The sequence below is a fragment of the Triturus cristatus genome, chromosome 3_1, assembly GCF_964204655.1.
Source record: "Triturus cristatus chromosome 3_1, aTriCri1.1, whole genome shotgun sequence".
NCBI lineage: Eukaryota > Metazoa > Chordata > Amphibia > Caudata > Salamandridae > Triturus > Triturus cristatus.
The window spans coordinates 402,461,271-402,484,153 of NC_140583.1; positions in this window are offsets into that span (position 1 = coordinate 402,461,271).

The window sequence follows — 22,883 nt, forward strand, 5'->3', positions numbered from 1 at the left end:
GTCCATGAACATCTGTCATCAAACAGGACCCCCAGGTAGGTAAAAACCTATACTTTTGTAACCTCCGCTCCATTACAATAAAAATGTTTAACTTTATTTTTCCGAGAGCCCAGGGACATGACATGCGATTTTGAACTGTTCACCACTAAATCTAGAGAACTCATGAACTCCGCAAAGGAGTTCAGTAGTCTCTGTAGTCCCAAAGGGGTACGAGCCAGTAGGACAGCGTCATCCGCGTACAGCAGAACAGGTAATGTACTGTTCCATATACGCGGGATGTCCAAACTGGCCTTGCCTAAGGTTAAATCTAGCCTGTTGATATATAACGTAAAAAGCAGAGGGGCCAGAATACAGCCCTGTCGATCCCCTCTGGCCGATTTAAAGTGGCGTGTGCATTTGCCCTCATGGGATACCCTTACTGCAGCATTTCAATCTTGGGGCAATTCCGCTAAGAAATGAACCAAACAGGGGTCAATCCCCAAGTCCAGCAGGATCATCCACAGCTTTCGATCTGTTCACCAGATCGAAATCTGAGGATAAATCCATAAATGCCAAATGTATAGGGCCTTTAGTGGCTTTTGTGTACTTGTTAGTTAACAAGTACAAATTAAGGCACTGTTCCATTGTACCTCTACCAGATCTAAAACCATATTGGGCCTCTGCTAAAATCCCTCTCGCCAACACCCGGTCTGATATTTTGTTCAGGATCACTTTGCCTAAAATTTTGACCGCTGAATCAATTAATGAGATGGGTCGGTAACATCTCGGATCACCTCTCTCTCCCTTTTTAAAAACCGGTATGATAATTGATTTAGACCAGGACTCTGGAAACCCACTTACTACACTAGCATTAAAAACATGAGTTAAAATATTGCTCCAGAGCTCAATATCTCCTTTATAGAGATCCAACGGGACACCATCAGGTCCCGGGGCCTTGTTGGAAGCAGAGTCTTTAATGGCCTTCCCCACGTCATGTTTATTAAATACCAGAAGGTTAAGGGGGGAGGATGTTGCAGGAGCCTTAAAAGTATCAAAACTCAAGTTGCTTGCATAGATTCGTTCGAAATGGTCCAACCACTCCCCCTCTGGGATATTAATATCAAGTGGGGCACTTTCCTTACCCGATAAGAGTGGGCTATTAACTATGTTCCAAAACTTTGCACTGTCCTTAAGGACCTCTACTGTGGTCAAAGCATCCCAGGCCTCCTTTTTGAGTTTGTTTTTCCGTCTCTGGATAGTTAATTTATAGTCTTTCCTCAGGGCTGATATTTGGGCCTTGTCCCGGGGCAGCTTTTTTAGAGCAGTTATAAAATTATGGTGGGCCCTGGAGCAGCTGGTGTCAAACCACTTTTTCCCCTGCGGGGGACGTGATTTGCTAGAAAAGGTTAGGTCTGTAGCAACCTGGTTACAAATAAGATCAAAGGCAGAAATGATCTCTCCACCAGGGGTTGAAGGATCCATACATTTACTAAACCCATCTCTGTTTTTCGCCATTAAGTTCTCCATAAAATCCTTCAGGACAACTTTAGACCACTTTATTTTCCTACCATGCTCACAAGAGGCCAGGCTAACAGGGGGGACTGGGACCGATGGTGACTCCTTCGGACAGAAACCCTTTTCCAGTAATAAAATTACCGGATTGTGATCACTAAATGGCGAACGAAACACCTTGTAGCTATAGACCCACCTTAAAAGAGCAGGGGATAGGAAAATATAATCAATAATTGATTCGCTATCCCTTGCTTCAAATGTCGCTACCCGTTCACTCTTAGTTAAAAAGCATGGCTCAAAAAGATCCGCCATTTGAAGAAAATCTTCCAGAGCCTCTCCCTTAGTAGAATGTTCAAAATGTGGTGGGGCAGAATGCGGGGGGCCATGGGGATCAACAATCTTACAGTTAAAATCACAAAGATGAGTGTTAAAATCACCCATAAAAATAATTTGAACAATAGTGGTCTGACGTGCATTATATTCTAGAAAATTAGATAAAAAGCTAAGGTTCTCATTCTCAGATATGCAGTCCCCAGCGTTATAAAAATTTATAAACAAAGTTTTAGATTGTGTATCAGTGATAAGTTCCACCAATTGGCAGTTATGGGAGGCTATGTCTAACTGGGAGATATTGACCTTAAGTTTTATGGAAAAAAGGAACAACAACCCTCCCTTTGCTCTGCCTGCTGCCGATGGTTGCGCAGGATGGAAATAGGATTTTAAACCATCAATCCACAGGTTGTTTTCTCTGGCCCAGGTTTCCTGTAGAGCTATAATGTCAAAACCTGCGACAAACTTTAGCCAGTTTGCATCATCTTGTTTGGAGCGTAACCCTGCTACGTTCCAGCTCATAATCTTCACAAAGTCTCCAGGGGCCCCTGAATTAGCTGTTACATTACCAGTACTACATAATGTGGAGACTGAAGAATCTAGTCAGTCATTGGCATCAAGCTGAGACAGGGGTTGAAACCTATTAGATGTGGAAATAGAATCAGCACTCCTATCTGTATTATTGTTTTTGGGGTCAACCTGAACAGGAACTATAGGGGAACTCCAAGACGCAAGATCGTCACCATGTGCAGCACATGACACCGGAGCCAAAGGAGCACAGGACGTGATGGAGGACAATATCTCCCTCGTATATTGAGTGATCTGGGGGGCAATGGGTAAAAAAAGCTTAGAGGGACAGCCCTTATGTTGCCAGCCTCCCCAGCCAAATCTGAGGCATCCCATAGCAAACGTGTTGCTACAAAGGGATTATTAAAATTGACCACCACACAATCCCCCTCAAGTTTTTTCCTAGTACCACCTATCCAGCCAACCCGCCTAGCTGTCAGGATGTGACGTGAGATGTTTGCGTTGCCCGAACAGTTCAAGTCACACCATTTCCTGGTGACTGCCAGTAATGCTTCAGTTGATTCAGTCTTACCATGCTCTAAGGGCGGGACTCTGACCAAGATGGCCACCAACGGGACGGCCTCAGGAGGGAGATTAATGCAGGGTTGGGTTAAGATGTTACATGAAGAGTGCCCACTAACAAGATTATCCTGAGGTCTATTTTGGACAGTAGAATTAATGTTCCTACTCAGGTGCACCTCCGTGTCTCTTACCTCTAGGGCTGTCATAGTAGAGTTTGACTTGTTTAAACCCAAAGTCCTAGCAGAATCCCCCACTCTCCTGTTACTAAGATCGGCTGAAGTTAGATGCGCCGAACTGAGAGGCATGTTAGTTTGTGTAGTGTTTCGAGCCTGACTTAAAAAAGTGTGGAGTCAATCTTGGCACATTTCTCTAATAGGCTAGCGACACACATATTCAAAGTATCGACAATATCTTTAGCAATACTAGTTAAAATCTTCTCAAGCCGGCTAGAGAAAATGTTTTCCACCATGTCCCGAACCGATGAGTGAAGGGAGTCCATAGACTGTGGGCTGGGGACCGAAGAGGTGCAATTAGATGTGGGGTCCCGCTTGTTTGATTTTTTTACTCGTTTTCCTTGAGCCTTTTGACTGGGGCTTCAATTGCCTTTTAGGTACAGGAGCCTTGTGGGGCGTAGGTTTAGGCGTGAATGTAGAGGGGACATGGCCCAAATCATCGTCAGCTGTACTTTGTTGTTCAGCCACCAAGGCTGGGGGACCAACAATAACGACCGGCTCTAGTGAAACGGGATGGCTCCCCAAGGTCTGCAGAGAGCCAGGTTGTGGTATTTCATTATCCTTAAGACCAAGTTCTCTCTCAGCCTGAGCAATTTCAGAAGTTAGAACCCCCACTGCTGACGTAAGGTACGATATGATTGTTGCCGACTTTCTCGGAACTTTCGCTTTGGCCCCCCCTGGTCCTGTGTGATATGAAGTTTCCGCTTACCCATCATTAATCCTTGGTCTCGGGAGCCATGGGGAATGGCCCGGCCTGGCCTCCTCTGGCCCCTGACGGCCACAGACGGCCCGCCCTTTGCCCGGGCTTAGCCCGGCGCCTGCCCGAGCGCGTCCCGCGACGCGGAAGGCGCGAGGTGTTTTGAAGGAGTCCCTGGTCACATGGGGCGGAATAACAGCTCAGGCCCAGTCCCTCGGCCTTCTGGGACTCGTAGTAGCCTTGGAAATGCCTCCGCTGGTGTCCCCGATTCAGGCGCTGCGTCTCCCGCGAAGCGGGAGGCACGAGGTGTTTTGAAGGAGTCCCCGGTCACATGGGGCGGAATCACAGCCGCTGGCCCAGTCCCTCGGCCTTCTGGGACTCGTAGTAGCCTTGGAAATGCCTCCGCTGGTGTCCCCGATTCAGGCACTGCGTCTCCCGCGAAGCGGAAGGCGCGAGGTGTTTTGAAGGAGTCCCCGGTCACATGGGGCGGAATCACAGCTGCTGGCCCAGTCCCTCGGCCTTCTGGGACTCGTAGTAGCCTTGAAAATGCCTCCGCAGGTGTCCCCGATTCAGGCGCTACGTCTCCCCTAGCCCCTGCCCTAGCCGAAACTGGCTGCAGAATTTCCAGATTCCTGGGGAAGCCACAAAATCACAACACTCGAGATGTTCAACCCGCACCCACATAAACAAAATAATTAAACACCAATGCTCACACTTTACCGTAACCGGTCTCCAAAAGAAAGGGAAAAAGAAGGAAGGGAAGTGTAGCTTGCTGCAAGATAAGAGCAACGGCTTCTGCCATACACAGAGGCGAAGGAGTAAAACAAGAATATTTCATGCGGCCGCCATCTTGGACTAATGAGCTATATTGCATAAAGTCATAGCATATTTTAGATGAATGGGGAATATGTGATTTGCCCAGAATCCCAGGAAGCTGAGACTCGAACCTGGCAGCTCTAGCCGTAATGCCACACTCAGTTTTGGACCAAAATCAATGCATGGGTTACAGATGCATGCAGTGTTTTAAATACAGTTGATGCGCATTTTTGAACGGGATACATTGCACTCAGAGGGTGGGGGGAGGGCTCTTTGAATCGGAAACATAGTTGCAGATGTAGGCTGCCTTCTATTGCACTGGGAGGGTGCGGGGAAGGAATTATAATGTGAAGTAGAAGTGCGAAGCAAAATGGCGGAAAGCAACTTTGTAAAACAAGGAGCAGTTAAAAGGAAGTAAAAAAGCAACAAACTCATAAATGACCGCACTCAGGGAACCAGCTTCGAGTATTACAGCTTATATAAAGGCACACACGTAGCCACACATTCACGTTTATGAAAAGATGTTCACAATAAACATGAGCCAAGGCAAACAAAACAAGAAGTCCCCAAAGGAACACATAAACACTAACAGGGTAAGGACACTGTTGTTGGTCGGTACTGCCGAGGGAGAAATGGAAGTGTTGTATCGGGAGCACCAACCAATGAGGAGTCAGCAAATAAGAGCAACGCAGGAGTGAACCAATGGCAAGCAGCAGGCGGGATTACACTCCTATAGTGAATACAGCAGGTCTTGCAGAGAGTGCATGCCCTGCCTAGGCTCAACCTAAAAATTGCCAAATTCATTAATAGCATAGCTGAGCTATTAAGCTGCCTGAAGCATTTACTACTGCAAGATGGCTGGTTACTATCCTGGGGCAAATGTAAGTTAGATGACGATATGATAAAAGCTGTTGAAGCTCCTCCTTTTCAATATATTTCCCTCTAGGAGCAGCTCCGTTCTTTTCCTTGTCATAATTTAGAGAAGACCAGGATGAAGTAACTGATGAAGACGATGAATGGGAAGCCTGAGAGGAATCTTATTTATTTTCATCACTTATAAAGCGCACTGTCACCCAGCGGGCATCCTGGTCCTGAATCAGATGTTGCTGCTTTCTAAAAGCCTCAGAAATGGATTGACCAGTTTCTGCAACTGTTTTTCCGACATTTTGGCTGAGGCATCTGCGTCTTTTCTTTTGTTTTTTAACCCATATACCTTATTATTAGGGGGAGAGGACAACCTGTGTGTGTTTGCCATGGTTGTTCTCCAACATACCGAGGAACCTATGTGCCACTATGCTTAAATAGCTCATCTAAGGACCCCAAGAGTGTCCCAAGATCATTAGCTATATTCTTTTTTACAACACTCTTGTTTTCTTTCTTTTTTTCAATATCCTGAAACCATAGAAAATGCTTAAATAAATGAAAAAGTGTCTGGTTTAGTTTTAAAGCTTAAAAAGAAGGAAAGTGATGAATTCTATGCGGCTGGTAAACATGACGTTCATTGTTATAAGATGGCTGCCACAAATACTATTTAAAATGCAGTACCTGTAGTCCTACTTTTATGGTGGTGAAATCACAAGTAAGTATGTAATATTGAAGCAAACGCAACTGACCCGTGACCAAGGAGCGGTGAGCTCCAAAACGCATCAGGCGTTTTTTGCTGCTTGCATAATCAATACACACTGAAGAAATTGAGCTTCGGCCCATCTCTTCTTACGTTTTGAATGAGGAGACTATTGGTGCATTGAAGGGGTTCACTACACTGCTGCGGGATCGCCGTCATCAGAGACGGGAGAATCAGCGATTGTAGCTGTGGAGCAATATATATTTATTTATATATATAAAATTCACTTAAAAAACCATAGGTTTCACACATGTTATAGGTAGCTGGACATTTCCCTCGTAAAAAACCAATGAAATTCCCCCGTTATAGTTAGTGCAGGCAACTATAACTCACGCGACCGCAATCCTCTGCTGATGACGTCAGATATTACATCACTGTATTTAGACACCTATTTACCCATGTCTTCTTCCATTAATCTTTAGCTATACATATATTACAAATATTTATTTTTCAGAAAGACACATATGTAATCAGTGATGTAATATCTGACGTCATCAGCAGAGGATTGCGGTCGCGTGAGTTATAGTTGCCTGCACTATCTATAACAGGGGAATTTCATTGGTTTTTTACGAGGGAAATGTCCAGCTAACTATAACGTGTGAAACCTATGGTTTTTTAAGTGAATTTGCAAGGTTTTTTAAATGCTTATTCCTAACTACAACATGTGTGAAACCTATGGTTTTTAAAGTGAATTTGTACGGTTTTTTAAATGCTAAGTTATGTATTTATTAATTTTTTTTTTTCACCATTCCCGCACGGTGCGCGCTTATAGATATATATGTACTTTTAACTGAAATTTTCTCAGGAACTACTGAACAGATTGACTCCAGATATTCAAAAGGCACATCCCTGGCCTGAGGACTACCTCTCTGCCAAATTTCAAGTAATTCTGTTCAGCCGTTCGGGCTGTACCTTGGACTAAAGGTCCCTATGGAAAAATGCATGGGGAAAACGCGTTTTGGGACCCCCCTTTTTTCTCAGCCCCAGCTTGACTAATCCCCCCGAGACTTTCAGGGTAGGAGCGGAGCGGAGCGCCCCACCTATTTTGAAACATTTGCGAGGATTCGTCAACCGGCGCCGAAGTTATTCAAAATAGAATTTTCAGATTTCCTATGGAAACACGGTCCTAACTATAACTATCTACTGGCGACCGCCAGTAGATCATATATATATATATATATATATGATCTACTGGCGGTCGCCAGTAGATAGTTATAGTTAGGACCGAGTTCCCATAGGAAATCTGAAATTTCTATTTTGAATAACTTCGGCGCCGGTTGACTTATCTTCGTGAAATTTTCAAAACTAATGGGGCGCTCCGCTCAGCTCCTACCCTGAAAGTCTCGGGGTGATTAGTCAAGCGGGGGCTGAGAAAAAAGAGGGGTCCCAAAATGCGTTTTCCCCATGCATTTTCCCATAGGACCTTTAGTCGAAGGGCTGAACAGAATTACTTGAAATTTGGCAAAGAGGTAGTCCTCAGGTCAGGCATGTGCCTTTTGCTTAAATGGTGTAAATCCGTTCAGTAGTTCCTGAGAAAATCAAAAGTAAAATCACATATATATCTGGGCGGAGCCTAACCACACATCTCATCCTGAGATCTGATTGGCTGTCAGCACTTCATCCAAGAAGTGTTGGTAGCCATCTTGGGACCGATATACATGATAGCACCTCATTAAAAAGCATTGCAGTTAATAGAAGGTTTTAAGACTTTAGTTACATTATAAATCATTTGTTGATGGTACCATACTCATTTTAGGAATTGTGGTGTGTTCTAAGGTGATTTTACCATGTGAAAAAGCCTTCTGCTGTGATATCATGAATCATGTTTGAGAGAAAACTATTTTCTCATGCTTTTCCCACAGAGGTTTGGAAGGTGATCTATAAGCTAACTGAGAGCATATTTTCTGTAAATTCACATTATCTTTCTCAGTCATGTGAGAATGAAGTCTGACATTCTCAGTAAAACATGTACATCCAACAAGGGCAGAGACTGTCAGTTGATTCCTTTGTGTTCTACTGCAGCTTCCCAGAGTGTTCTAAAGAACAACTAGAGCGCTAACAGTCCTACTTATGACAAACGAATGGCACACCTGAAGCCATCTTGGTTGGAATAAAGTGGTAACTCTTAAAACATTTAATTTAAAAAGCAACAAAATGAGGGGGTTCATTGTGCCATAGAAAGTATGATTAGTGCTGCAGAAAGAAAAATTAGGGCACATTTTGATTGACTTCTCAAATCCTCTTCTATTTCTTAAAAAAATTCTGACATGCAGACTGAAACATGCACTTTCAATACCAGCAGCAGACTTCCCTGGTGAGCAGTAGCTTTACTACAGTGATCTAATGAGCAACTAGAGTACCAACATTCAGAATTTATGGCAAATTTGTGACACATCTGAATGCCTTCTTGATGGAATCAAAGTAAAAAACTGAAAATATTTCCTACTGAGGAATCTGCAGTAAATGAGGAAATTAGGAAACTTCATAACAAATAAATCTCCCAAGATGGCCACCAAAGACAAAAGAGCCCAAATGTAGCACAAATATCACCCAGATGTAGCCCAAGTATAGCCCAATGACAGAATGTCCCAGAGTGTTCTAACGAACAACTAGAGCGCTAACAGTCTTACTTATGACAAAAGTATGGCACACCTGTAGCCATCTTCATTGGAATAAAGTGGTAACACTTAAAACATTTAATTTACAAAGGAACAAAATGAGGGGCTTCATTTTGCCATAGAAATTATGATTAGTTCTGCAGAAAGAAAAATTAGGGCACATTTTGACTTCTCAAATCCTCTTCTATTTCATAAAAAAAATCTGACATGCAGACTGAAACATGCACGTTGAATACCATCAGCAGACTTCCCTGGTGAGCAGTAGCAAACCAATTCTAACGGGAAATGGCTCATTGTTAATTTTTATAATTCTTTTACAAAGACCACGCCAAATGAACATTTAGTCAGTCTATATGATTTTTTAGAATTGTATGATGATATAAATAAGAATCCTTATTCGGTCATAGTGCTTGGCGATTTTAATGTTCATCCTTGTTTAAGTAATTGTTCTATATGGGACAGCTTAGGTCCTTTTAACCAAGGAACCATACATTTTGAGCACACATCGCAGGGTATGTTTCTAGATGAGCTCTTAGTAGGAAATGACTTGGTTTATCCTGATAACCATTTAAATGATACCCCAACATATAAAGGTTGTGGTTTGTGCTCCACCATTGATTATATTTTTGTAAGCACTACTTTAATAGGAAATGTAAGTCTGTACAATGTCAACTGGTCTATCTATGGTGACCATAATTCTGTCCAGATGACCCTGTCTGATGACTTAAGGAAAAGAGTTCCTGACAATCTCACTGTCGGAACACTAGATATTAGGCCAACCGATCAAATACGTCGCTTGAAATGGTGCCGAGTGGTACCAAAGGACTTTAATGAAAACCTGATGGAAAAGGTTGGGGAAGAAATGAATATGTGTTTACAAGATGGAATTATTGGTAAAGAGGTCCTGACAGCCTATGGGAAAATCTGTTCACAGGTTAACAGTGACCTTAAAAAAGTCTGTAAGGCCAAACCCACAAATAGTGAGAAATGGTTTGATCATAGTTGTTCATTGGCCCAACGAAATTTAATGAGAGCTCTGAAAGCAATTCCACCCGATAAAGCAGAAATCACTGTACTTAGGAAAGCCTATAAAAAGGCCCAGATTAAACGTAAAAATGATATCAGGGAAGAGGCTTGGAATGAACTTTTATCTATAGATGTTATTAAAAATAGCGCCAAATTTTGGTCCGTGGTCAATAAGCCGTTTTTTAGCGATAAAAGTAATAATGAGCTTGACTGCGGTATTCAAGAAGAAAAATGGTTTACCCACTTCTCACAGGTATACGATGGAGAAGGTTCTGGGACGGCGCCTACATTGAATCTGGAGAACTACACCCTGTCTTTTACAGAATTAGAGGTAACGCAGGCTATCATGCAAATGACAAGTAACAAGGCGCCGGGACCTGATGGAGTGCCGGCTGACCTTTTTAAATCAGATTGAATTATTTGGTCCAAAATTTTATTTAATGTTTTTGTCAATGCATGCCAACTGGGATTGCCTCCGACTTGGGCGAAATCAGTCATCATACCTATATACAAAAAAGGCGATAGAGGTGATCCGAGTTGTTATCGCCCTATATCTCTGATAGACTCCTCTGTGAAAGTGCTGGGGAGGGTGGTCCTCGCTCAATTGACTGGATGGTTGGAGGAGACAGGAACACTCTCTAAGGCCCAGTACGGATTTAGAAAGGGGATGGGCACCATAGATCAATGCCTAAATTTACAACTATTAATAGGCAAATACACGGTGGCCAAAAAGGGAACTTTATTGATAGCCTTTATGGATCTGTCATCGGCCTTTGACCGTGTAAATAGGTCAAAACTTTGGTCCTTGCTCCTATCCCTTGGAGTAGATAAAAACATTGTCTACTTCCTAGCTGATCTACATAGGGATCTATCAGCTATGGTACGTTATGATCAATTGGGTAAATGTACAAAAGACATACCCATATCTAACGGAGTCAGACAGGGGTGCATTTTGGCACCCCTGCTTTTTACTCTTTATATAAATGACTTAGATAGCGCCTTAATCACCTCATGTAATGACATCCCGCGTGCAGGGAAATGCTTAATGCCAGCACTTTTATACGCCGATGATGCCGCCTTACTCGCAAGAACGGGAGTGGGCCTCCAGTTACTGTTAGATTCCTTTGCGGCCTTCATGAAGGAGCTGGATTTAACTGTTAATTTTGCCAAATCACATGTTATGGTTATTGGTCCGAAATCCTCAAAGACTAAAACCTTCACATGTGGGGGCCACCCTTTATCCAGGGTATCTTCATTCCCTTATCTGTGTGTTCTTTTTGATGATCAGGGTTCCTGGGTAACCCAATTAACTGCAAAAAAGATTGTTTTATCTAGAGCGACTGTGGCTGTCTTAGCCTTCGCTAGAAGGCTAGGTGCTAGGCCAATGAAGGCCCTTATTCAAGTTTATAGAGCCAAGTGCTTCTCTTTGGCAATGTATGGAGCAGAGGTATGGGGCATTAAAAATGCTAAAAGCATCCAGATTGTTGAGGATAGGTTTTTAAAAAACCTCCTCTCAGTCCCGACCTCAACTGCCAATTATAATGTCCATCAGGAGCTCGGAATTAGTTATGTAGAAGACAGCATTGCCCTGGCCCCTTTATCAAAATGGATTAGCACTTGGCTTAATCCGGACCTACAGCTCAATCATACGATCATCAGAGATTGCACTTCATTGGATTATGGGTCACGTATACCCTGGGTGAAATATATTCAGAACCTGGCCATAAAGCTAGGTAGACCTGAATTATATCAGTCCCCAGAAACCCTAGTTAAGGGTGACATAGAATGGTGTAAAGATTCATTTATGCACATATCTACCATGGAAAGGGAAGGTAATGAGCTGGTAAAAGGTACCGTTAGGGCTCATCAGCTATGCAAAACAACATTGTCCATGGAACCATACTTAGGATATGTTACAAATGTAAATCACCGTTTTTTATTGACTAGGTTCAGACTCAACCAATTACATTTATTGCTTGGAGGAAGGAAAGGCTGGAAAAGGGTTGAGGATCTCGGCCCTTGTTCCTGTGACAATTTCTCACAACAAGATATAATACATTTTCTTTTCTTCTGTGAGCACTTTATTGATATCAGGAAACGTTTTCTAGTCCCTATACTAAAAAACAAAGGCTTTGTGCAGGTGAGACCTGCTTTTCTGTATCTTCAGATGTTAAATGATGTATGGGAAACTTTTAACATTGCAAATTTTTTAACTGCTGTAATTAGATTTCTGAGGAAATGAATTGCATCTTTTTTAAACGTAATTTTAACTGATTCGTTGCTCTGTTTTATTAATTTGTATTAATGTTTTTTTTTGGTTTTTTTTACCATTAGTGATCATTTTAAATGAAATTTGTATGTTTTTAAGTGTTTTTTTATTGTAGTATGCTTTTATGGTTTGCACTTAAACCGAATAAAGACTTTTGACTGACTGACTTCTCAAATCCTCTTCTATTTCATAAACAAATTCTAACATGCAGACTGAAACATGCACTTTTAATACCAGCAGCAGACTTCCGTGGTGAGCAGTAGCTTTACTACAGTGATCTCATGAGCAACTAGAGTGCTAACATTCAGAATTTATGGCAAATGTGTGACATATCTGAATACCTTCTTGATGGAATCAAAGTAAAAAACTGAAAGCATTTCCTACTGAGGAGACTGCAGTAAATGAGGAAATTAGGAAACTTCATAACAAATAAATCTCCCAAGATGGCCACCAGAGACAAAAGAGCCTAAATGCAGCACAAATATCACCCAGATGTAGCCCACATGTAGCCTAATGACTGAAGTGTGCAAAACACTTATTTTTTGTGTATTTGCAGTTTTATATAGTGCATACTTGTCAGGTATTGGAATGCTTTACATGAGCATTGGTTACATCACACAAGATCAAATTCATTTTGGTTGTAGACATGGGGAGATTAAGTGATTTGACCACAATCACAGAATGTTGAGCTGAAGCAGAAACTCCAACCTGGTTCCCCAGTTGCAAAGTCTGCAGCTCTGGAAGTAACACCACATCCTCTCGCCAAGGTGCAACATTTAATCAAGTGGTCAACTGGATAAAAAACATAAAGATTACAAATAATTTAAAAGTTCTTTGTCGCTATTTGAAAACTCAGAAAATATGTCCTCATTTTAGTTTTTTAGAGCACTAACCATAATTTTGGTGCAAATAAGACCCTCTCATATATGTAATTTCTAAAGGAAATACTCTAGGTATTACAGTTTTGATTACATCAAGATGACGTCAGTCGTTCCACACTTTTGTAATAAATATAGAATGTTAGCAATCTAGTTGTTCATTGGGATACTGTTGAGAGGCAGAGGCCAGGGGCACGGACTCTGAAAATTGAAGGCAGGTAGGAGAGTGCAGAGGCAACAATTTGACCACACTGGGCAGGCAGGAAGGGCAGTGGCAGCACGACAGACTATGGAGGGCAGTGGAAAGGGGGGCAGGGGCAACAAACCAACAATACAGGACTGGCAAGAGAGGCTGTGGCAATATAATAGACCATTGTGGGCAGAAGGAAGAGGCAGTGGTAGTACAACCATACATGCCAACAGACCCGTTTCAGCCAGGAAACGTCCAATGTTTTTAAGCTCAAATGGGCTTTATTTGATCTGTCTCCTGTCTACAACCTCCTCTTTTTCAATGTAACTCAAAGGGGAAAATCAATACCCCAGTTTTTTTTCAAAATCTCCCTCTTACCAAGTTCAAAATGTTCGCAAGTATGGTACATTGAACCATGGTAGGCAGGAGGAATTGGGGGAGGAACATGGAGAGGTGCACCAAACTGACCCTACAGGGCAGGCATCAGGGTTTGCAGCAGCACAATACACCACACAGCGCATGCGGGACGGGAGTGCAGCACAATAATCCATAGAAAGCAATAGGGAGGGGACAGGACCATGCACATGGACAACAGAGAACAGATGGGAAAGAGGCAATGGTAGCTAGATGACCATAATGGACAGACAGGAGAGAAAGCTGCAGCATAACAGACCATAAAGGGCAGGAGGGACGGATCAGGGGCATTACAATGGAACAGACAACCCAGGAGGGAGGGAATGGGGGGTCTGCACATGGAAACAGGGCTGGGGGCAAGGTGGCAGGGCAGGAGCAGCAAGATGACCATGGAGGTCAGGCAGGATGTGCACTAGAAACAAGACACACCATGGAGAGCAACAATGAGACTATGGTGGCATACACACAGACCATGGAGGGAAGGTGGGAGGGGGGTCAGGGGCAGCTAGCTGACCACACAGGGAAGGTGGGAGGGGCCATGGCAGCACAGAAGACCATGCACGGCAAGCGGGAGGGTTAGTGGCAGCACAATGGCTATGATGGGCAAGAAGGAGGGTGCAGGGGCATGCACATAGGACCATGGAGGATAGAAGGGAGGGTCAGGACCTGGGCACAGACAAGAGAGTTCAGGGGAAGGGGCCTCAACAGACCGCGCGGGGCAGGCAGGAGGAGCAGTTGCAGCACAACAGATCAGGGAGGGCAGAAGGGTGTGGCAGTAAAATGGACCATGGAGGACAGGAGGAAGGGGATAGGGGCATGGCATGTGGACAGGCAGGGTGGAGGTGGCAGGGACAGGTTACAGTCATCTGACAATGCTAGGCAGGTGGGAGGGGAGTGGCAGCTCAACAGAACACTCAGAGTAGATAGGAGTGGCATAAAGGATGGAGCAGGGGCATGCACAAAGACATCGGAGGGCAGGGGGAAGGAGAATAGGGGCAGCAAGCTAAGCACAGAGGCTAAGCAGGAGGTCAATGATGGGCCATAGAATTGGGCAATGGAGGGCAGGAGGAGTGGACTGTTACATCATGCTAAATGGAGGGCAGTGGCAGCACATCAGACCATGCATGGCAGGAGGGAGAAGGCTAGTCCATAGATTCAGACAACAGAGGATAGGGAGGAGGTGGATGGGGCAGCAAGCTAACTGTTCAGAGAAGGTGGGTATTAGGAACTTTATTGTTTTTAAAATGTGTGAATGTGCGAACTACTTAAAATATGAACAAGTATGCAGCATAATCTCACTTTTATTCAGGAAGAAGAGGACGTTTGTGACTGTGACTCTGGGCTCACTTGGCAGAAACACCCCCTGACCCTCCACCCCATCGCAAAATGTAATGCCCGTGAAAAGGGTAGGTGGATGCAGTGTTATATAGAACATAGTCCTGAGAGCACGATTCCAAATGAAAACTAGATGTAGTACATGGTATAAACTATGCACCAAAAAGTGTGATATAAGATGAACCTGGGCGTGAAATATAATATGCAATACATTGTGCGCAATCACAGATTCATTGGAGAGCGCGAGATAGCACAGGCACTAGCGCGTGCTATGGGATATGCGCCTTGGAGTGTAATATGCACAGGGCAGTGTTGTGTAACATAACTAGTCTCTAAAGTTGTAATATAAAATATGTGCTGGGGAGTGTAACGTTGCATATGCACTGTGACAAAGATATGGATCCCAGATTGTAATATGTATGGCATAGCGCTGTGCGTTATAACATACACATCGAGGAAGGCACGTTAGATGGGGCAATATAACCCGTGCGAAGGCAAGTGTGGCATGACATATTCATGGGGTGGTGATACAGTGCGCATGGGCTAGAGAGTGTCATAGCGTACGCACTAGCAGGAGGAATACAACACAGTGGTGTGAGGCAATCGGCGGGCACTGGTGGGTATAACACAGCATTGGGCTCAGCCAGGAGCACGCTGTGACTCTCAAGTGAGGTTCGTCTCCTTTCCAGAGAGTAAAATAAAAAGTATTACACATCCGGCAGTGGATGTGTTTTTTATTAACCGTGAGGGGGGTTTTTTGCATAGTTTGGTCGAATTTTTGTCGAATCCCCTTTGAATGGCTTGGTGTGCGTGTATATTAAATGTGCCCGTCAATAGCTACCCATGTTTGTATAAATAAACGACAAGGGTGTCTACTTGGAGAGTACCCACTGGCGGGGGCACCGGGATTAGGTACAGTAGGTCGTCAGACACGTCAGAGCTCCACTAGCGGTGTAAATACATTCCATGTGGATTCATTCTATGCATAGTCGCCTTTTAATGAATATCACGCAAATCGTCATGGTGATAGGTACATACGGTTTGTCCAGCATGTCCTAGGTGTTTCTCTAAATATATATATTTTTAAAATAATAAAAAACAAAGGCCGGCCCCGGGGGATGGGGTCCCCGGAGCCATAAGTGGTCTGAGGAGGGGGGCAACGCAGCCCCCTCCTAAAGAATTTAAATTAAAAAAAGGCCATGATCCGGGGGTTGGGGTCCCCGGGCCGATTAAGGCCTTGGGAGGGCCAAATTTATTTTTTTCAACAAAAAAAACTTAGGGTGCAGACCCGGGGGATGGGGTCCCCAGGACCAGTAAATTAGAAAAAGAAGGGGGGCCAAACAGCCCTCCTTCTTAAAAAAATAAAATAAATAAAAGACCGGCATCGCGCTGGAGGCCACGCCCTCTCCTTGCAGCACTCTGCAAACGCGCCCCTTGGCCAGTTGTAAGTTGGGGAATTAATTCCCCTTCAATACTGAGGGTCCCTGAGGGCCAACTAGCCCAACAGGTATCTCCAGTGTGCGCCAGAGAGCTGCCTTGCAGACAGGTATTCTGAGGCCACGCCCCTTTTTACACCTCTATGCAACGCAGCTCTGTGGTGCTTACTGGAGGTACCTAGTGGGCTAGTTTGACCCTAGGGACCCTTAGGATTCAAGGGGACTTAATCTCTCAACTTAGAACGGCCACAGGGCGCGTTTACACAGTGGTGAAGGGAGGGGACGGGGCCTGAGGTGACGTGTGCAAACACGCCCTGTGGCGCGTTTTAAGTTGGGGAAATAATTCCCTTTCAATCCTGAGGGACCCTGGGGGCCAACTAGCCTACCAGGTGCTTCCAGTAAGTGCCACTGCTCTGCATTGCAGAGAGGTGGTGCAGGCCGTGCCCCTTTTTACACCTCTCTGCAATGGCGCTTACTGGACGTACCTAGTGGGCTATTTTGCCCCTAGGGATCCTCAGGATTCATGGGGACTTAATCTCCCAACTTGAAAAACGTCCACAGGGCATGTTTACACAGTGGGGAAGGAAGGGGACGGGGCCTGAGGTGACGTGTGCAAACAAGCCCTGTGGCGCGTTTTAAGTTGGGGAAATAATTCCCCTTCAATCCTGAGGGCCCCTGGGGGCTAACTAGCCCACCGGGTGCTTCCAGTAAGCGCCACTGAGCTGCGTTGCAGAGAGGTGGTCCAGGCCGTGCCACTTTTTACACCTCTCTGCAACGCAGCTCTGTGGCGCATACTGGAGGTACCTAGTGGGCTAGTTGGACCCTAGGGACCCTCAGGATTCAAATGAACTTAATCTCCCAACTAAAAATGGCCACAGGGCGTGTTTACACAGTGGTGAAGGGAGGGGACGGGGCCTGAGTTAACGTGTGCAAACAAGCCCTGTGGCACGTTTTATGTTGGGGAAATAATTCCCCTTCAATCCTGAAGGTCCCTGGGGGCCAACTAGCCCACTAGGTGCTTCCAGTAAGCACCACTCCGCTGCGTTGCAGAGAGGTGGTCTAGGCCGTGCCCCTTTTTACATCTCTCTGCAACGCAGCTCTGTGACGCTTACTGGAGTTACCTAGTGGTCTAGTTGGACTCTAGGGACCCTCAGGATTCAAGGGGACGTAATCTCCCAACTTAAAACTGCCACAGGGCGTGTTTACACAGTGGGGAAGTGAGGGGACGGGGCCTGAGGTGACGTGTGCAAACACGCCCTGTGGCACGTTTTAAGAGGTTGTTTTAATCCCCTGCCCTATTATATACTAGGGGCTTACAGAGGAGGTCATGCTGATCACAGGGGGACCCCAACGCATAGTGTTCCCTAGTATATGTAGGTGTTTTCACTGTATTCTGAGTGTCTTTTAACATAGCACTGGCTCTAGGACTTGTCAGTCAGACTCAGTTACCACCAGTATCCGTCTGAAAAAGTTGAGGGTACAGGATGATTTTGCAACAAGGCTTCTTTCTGCTCTTCTGTTTGTTCTTTCTGCACGTTATCCTTCTTCCTGCACTTTTCTTCGTCTTTGAGGACTTCTGTTGCTTCTTTCTGCATTTCTTTTTTTTCTTTCTGTGCGTTTTTTCTTCTTTCTTCACATGTCCTATCTCTGTAGGCATAGTTAGAAATTAGCATTTAAAAAACCTTTGAAATTCACTGAAAAAACCATAGGTTTCAGGCACGTTATAGTTAGGAATTAGCATTTAAAAAACCTTAGAAATTCACTGAAAAAAACATAGGTTTCAGGAGCGTTATAGTTAGCTGGACTTTTCACTCGTACAAAACCATTGAAATTCCCCCGTTATAGTTAGTTCAGCTAACTATAACTCGCGCGCCCGCAATGCACTGCTGATGACGTCACATATTACATCACTCATGACATGGTGTCCACACAAAATTTCAGTTGGTATGTCAAAATAACATTATTGTTTGGCTGCGATATATCGATGATCTTTTTGTCATATGGTCAGGGTCAGAGCAGTCTGCACTCTATTTTGTCAAAGCCTAGAATGACAATTCTCTAAATATACAATTGACAGCAACTATCAGTGCTGAGTCGGTCAATTTCTTAGATATGCAAGTCTACATTAAAAATAACAAGATCGGGAGGAGGAGCCTAGCGCGCAACCAAGATGGCCGCGTAGGTGCGAGGCTCCCGAGGACCTCCGCGACCTCCTGAATTAATCCTGGCGATATCCTGTCCTTGTTGAGGGGACTGTGTCGGTGAACCCGAGCTGAGGCGCCACCCGCTTTTCGGGTTCGAATCGGACCCCGGACACCGGTGGGAGCACCGATCGAAGGTTGCGGCCTTCTCCGCGCCGGCCCCCCGGATTGGAGTAGTGGGGCGATACGGGGACAAAGTGAACAACAGCGGCGGGCAAGGCTGGGCGACTCGCGTACCCCGCGCTTTCACTTTCGCTTTTGCGCCCTCCTTGCCCTCAAGCGAGGTAGGGCTGCGGAGCGGGGTGCGGTGGTGTGGCCTTGTCCAGGTGCCCGGCTGGCCCGCCGACTGTGGGTCGTCCTGAGGTCCAGTGGTCGCCCTCCCCCCCCCCCGGAACCCGTGAACTGGTTTATCGGCCCGTTCGAGGAGATTGGCACGACGTTGGGAGAGCAAGCATGTCCACCAAACAAGATGGCGACCGGGCGAAGGTGAAGACGACCCGCCGTGGCCCGGCGCACCAATCCAACAGTATGGACCGCTACACTCTCCAGAAGGGATCTCCGGAGACATCGCGCACATCCCCGGCGGGCCCGACGGAGGCATCTGCTCAGCCGGTGGATCTGACCCTCCGGGACGTCATGGGCGCCATCGCAGAGATGAAGGCCTCGGTGGACCAGCGCTTCGACACCCTAGCGCAAAAAATAGACTCGGTCCTTGTGGATGTGAGCCTCGTGAGGGCTGACTTGTCCAAAACGAATGACCGGGTCGATTCCCTGGCCCACACTACAACGAGCCTCACGACGGATGTGGTGGCCCTCCAGAAGGAGGTGCGCCGGCTTGGCCAGGCGAGCGCCCTGATGGACCGGCGACTGGAGGATTCCGAGGGTCGGGCCCGGAGGAATAATGTTCGTATTGTGGGGGTGCCGGAGGGACGAGAGGCGGAGGCGGCAGATCTTTTTGTGGAAGAATTGATCCTTACCCATCTCCAGCCCCGGGGGCTGAGTAAGCTTTTTGCGGTGGAACGTGCTCACCGGGTCCCTGGGGGCAGACCTAAGGCCGGTGCCCCGCCACGGCCTCTCATTGCCCGGATTTTTAACTTTCGGGACAGAGACGCTATCCTGCAGACCTCCAGGCAACAGGGACCGGTCAAGCTTGATAACATGGATGTGCATTTCTACCCAGACTTTACTCCGGCGGTCCAAAAGCAGAGACTGAGTTTTCTCGGTGTTAAACGTCGCTTACGGGACCTGAACCTTAAGTACTCAATGCTTTTTCCAGCTAAGCTGAGGGTGGAGGTGGATGGTCGCACGCACTTCTTTGACCGACCCGAGGCGGCTGGGGACTGGTTGGACACTCTGCCTGGAGATCGGGGCCGAGGGGGTGGGGGGGGTGCGGTCAGCGGGGAGGGCCCGCCGGATCAGAATTGAGGGGTGAATAATAGGCCTTGCTCTGGACAACATTCCTTTACCATTTATTGATCGTATATGTTCCCCTCCTATGGAGGTCGTTCGGGGTCTGTTGGGGGCTTCCCTCCTCCTCTGGGGGACTAGTTAGTTTTCATTTATGGGGCGACAGGCACACTGCACTTTGGGGGGGCTGTCTGGGCTCATGCAGGGGTGCAGGGAGGGGGGAGTTCTGTTGGGATGGGGGGGTGGGGGGGGTGTGTTGTTTGTTTGCACCGCAAGGCAAACCCGCTACGGTATTGTTGCTCTCAAGATGCTCTGTGGGGGACGACTGATTGTTTCTACGTACGATGGGGGGTAGGGATTTGACCGTGTTGTCATGGAATGTTAACGGCCTGGGGGATAGGATTAAGCGTGGTGTGGTCCTGCAGTACCTGAAACGTATTTCACCAGATGTTGTCTTCCTGCAGGAGACACACCTTATAGGTAACTCCTTTCATGCTATGAATCGGCGGGGCTATCGTTTGGTGGCCCATTCGGGCTTTACTTCGGGCTCGCGGGGGGTGGGTATCATGATCAAGAACTCGCTCCCGTTGGAGATTGATGAGGTGCGCCATGATGAGAGGGGACGCTACACTGTCCTGGTGGGTAGAATGGAGGGTAGAGTGTTTATTTTTATATCAGTGTACGTCCCGCCTGGGTTACAAGCTACTACATTTGCGGATCTGGGGCGCCTCCTCTTGGACCTTCCGGGTGGCCTGCTGGTGGTTGGGGGGGACTTTAATGTGGTAGCTTCTGGGTCTATGGATCGTCATCCCCCTAGGGACCTCCCCCGGGCACAGGCGTGGCTGTCCGGCCTTTTAGACACACTGGGCCTGGTGGATTGCTGGCGACTAAAGCATCCCGCACAGCTGCAATACACCTTCCACTCGGGTGCCCATGGTAGCCTCTCGCGGCTTGATTACATCCTTGTCCCGGCGGCCTATGCTGGGAGGGTGGGGGAGGTGTGCCATCTGGCGCGGGGTATTTCAGATCACTCCCCATTGCTGTTGCATTTCGATGTCTTCCCGAGGGGGGAGGGCAGGGTGGCCCCAATTAATGCATGGTATTTGCGCGACCCCACCATTCGTGCCGACTTGATCAACTCCTTACAGCGATATTTTGACGAGAATGTGGGGTCTGTCCCTTCGGCCATCTCCCTGTGGGAGGCTTTTAAGGTAGTTCTCAGAGGGGAGGCCCTCTCCTTTATCTCCCATGCCCGGAGGCGCGAGCGGGAGGAAGTGACCCGGGTGGAGGCCGAGATTGCGGAACTGGAGGGTGACCTGGGGAGCGGGGTAACGGAGGCCAAGCTGCATGTTTTACACCTCAAGCAGGCGGCCTATAGGGCCCTCGTCACGGAGGCGGCCAGGGGCCTCAGTAGAGAGCAGCAGGGGCGATTGTATGATGTGGGTGATAAGGCTGGCAAATTGATTGCGTGGTTGGATAAGAGGGAGAGAGCGAGTCGTGTGGTTCCTTTGATTGAGAGGATGGATGGTGCGTGTGTCACCGAGCCGGAAGCCATTGTCTCCTGCTTCGCGGATTACTTCCGCGAGGTGTACTCCCCGGTTTCCCCCTGCTCGGAGGAAGATTCCCATGCCCTGCTTCGGGACATCGCGCTGCCCTCCCTTGCGGTGGAGGACAGGGATTTGCTGGACGCTCCTCCCACCTCGGACGAAATTGCCCTGGCTATTCGCTCGGTCGCATCCGGCAAGGCCATGGGCCCCAATGGTATCCCCATCGAGCTTTACAAGCTACGCCCGGATGTACTAGCGCCCCACCTGCGCGCGATGTTCCTGGCGGCCCACTCGCAGGGTTCCCTCCCGCCGGACCAGCGTCTGGCCACAATCGTGGTGATCCACAAGGAGGGGAGACCCCGTGAGCGGGTCACATCCTATAGGCCGATCTCGCTCTTGAACGCGGAGCCCAAAATCCTCGCCAAGGTGTTGGCCAACCGGTTGGTCGGCGTGGTGGGCGATTTGGTCCACCAAGACCAATCTGGCTTTATACCCCACCGCAACACGGCTCTTAATCTGCGACGCTTGCACGGGGTGCTCGCGCGTGTCCCGTTTGTGCGGGAGCCGGCCATCTTGGCGTCCTTGGACGCCACCATGGCGTTTGACACGCTTGAATGGCCATACATCTGGGCGATGCTGGCGAAATTTGGATTTGGACCGGGATTCATTAGCTGGGTCAAATTGTTGTATTCGGGCCCGTTGGCGCAGGTGGTGGTAAATGGGCGAGTCTCGGCCCCATTCGCGCTGGGGCGGGGCACGCGTCAGGGTTGCCCCTTGTCGCCGCTCCTGTTTGCACTGGCCTTGGAGCCCTTGGCGGAGTGGCTACAGTGGCACCCTTCTATCCGTGGTCTCCGCTGGACCCCCGAGCATGAGGACCGCGTGTCCCTCTACGCCGATGATATCCTTTTGTATCTCGCCTCCCCGCGTAAATCTCTGATTGTCCTGGTTGATGTTTTGCGCTCCTTCGGTCGTAACTCAGGCCTCGTCATCAACTGGGCGAAATCCTGCATATATGTGCTTTCCGGGGAGGCTCCGGCCCTACCACGGGACTGTCCGATCCAGATTGCCTCCCAGGGGTTCCGGTACCTGGGTATATATATTACTCTAGACCCGGAGGCCCGTTATGAGCGGAACTTGCTACCCCCCCTCCAGCGCTTGAAGGAGGACGTTGCGCGTTGGCGGCGTCTTCCGCTTTCGCCGCTTGGCCGAGCGGCCTTGTTTAAGATGATGTCCTTGCCGCGCTTTCTGTACGCCCTCCAGAACACTATGGACTTGGTTCCGG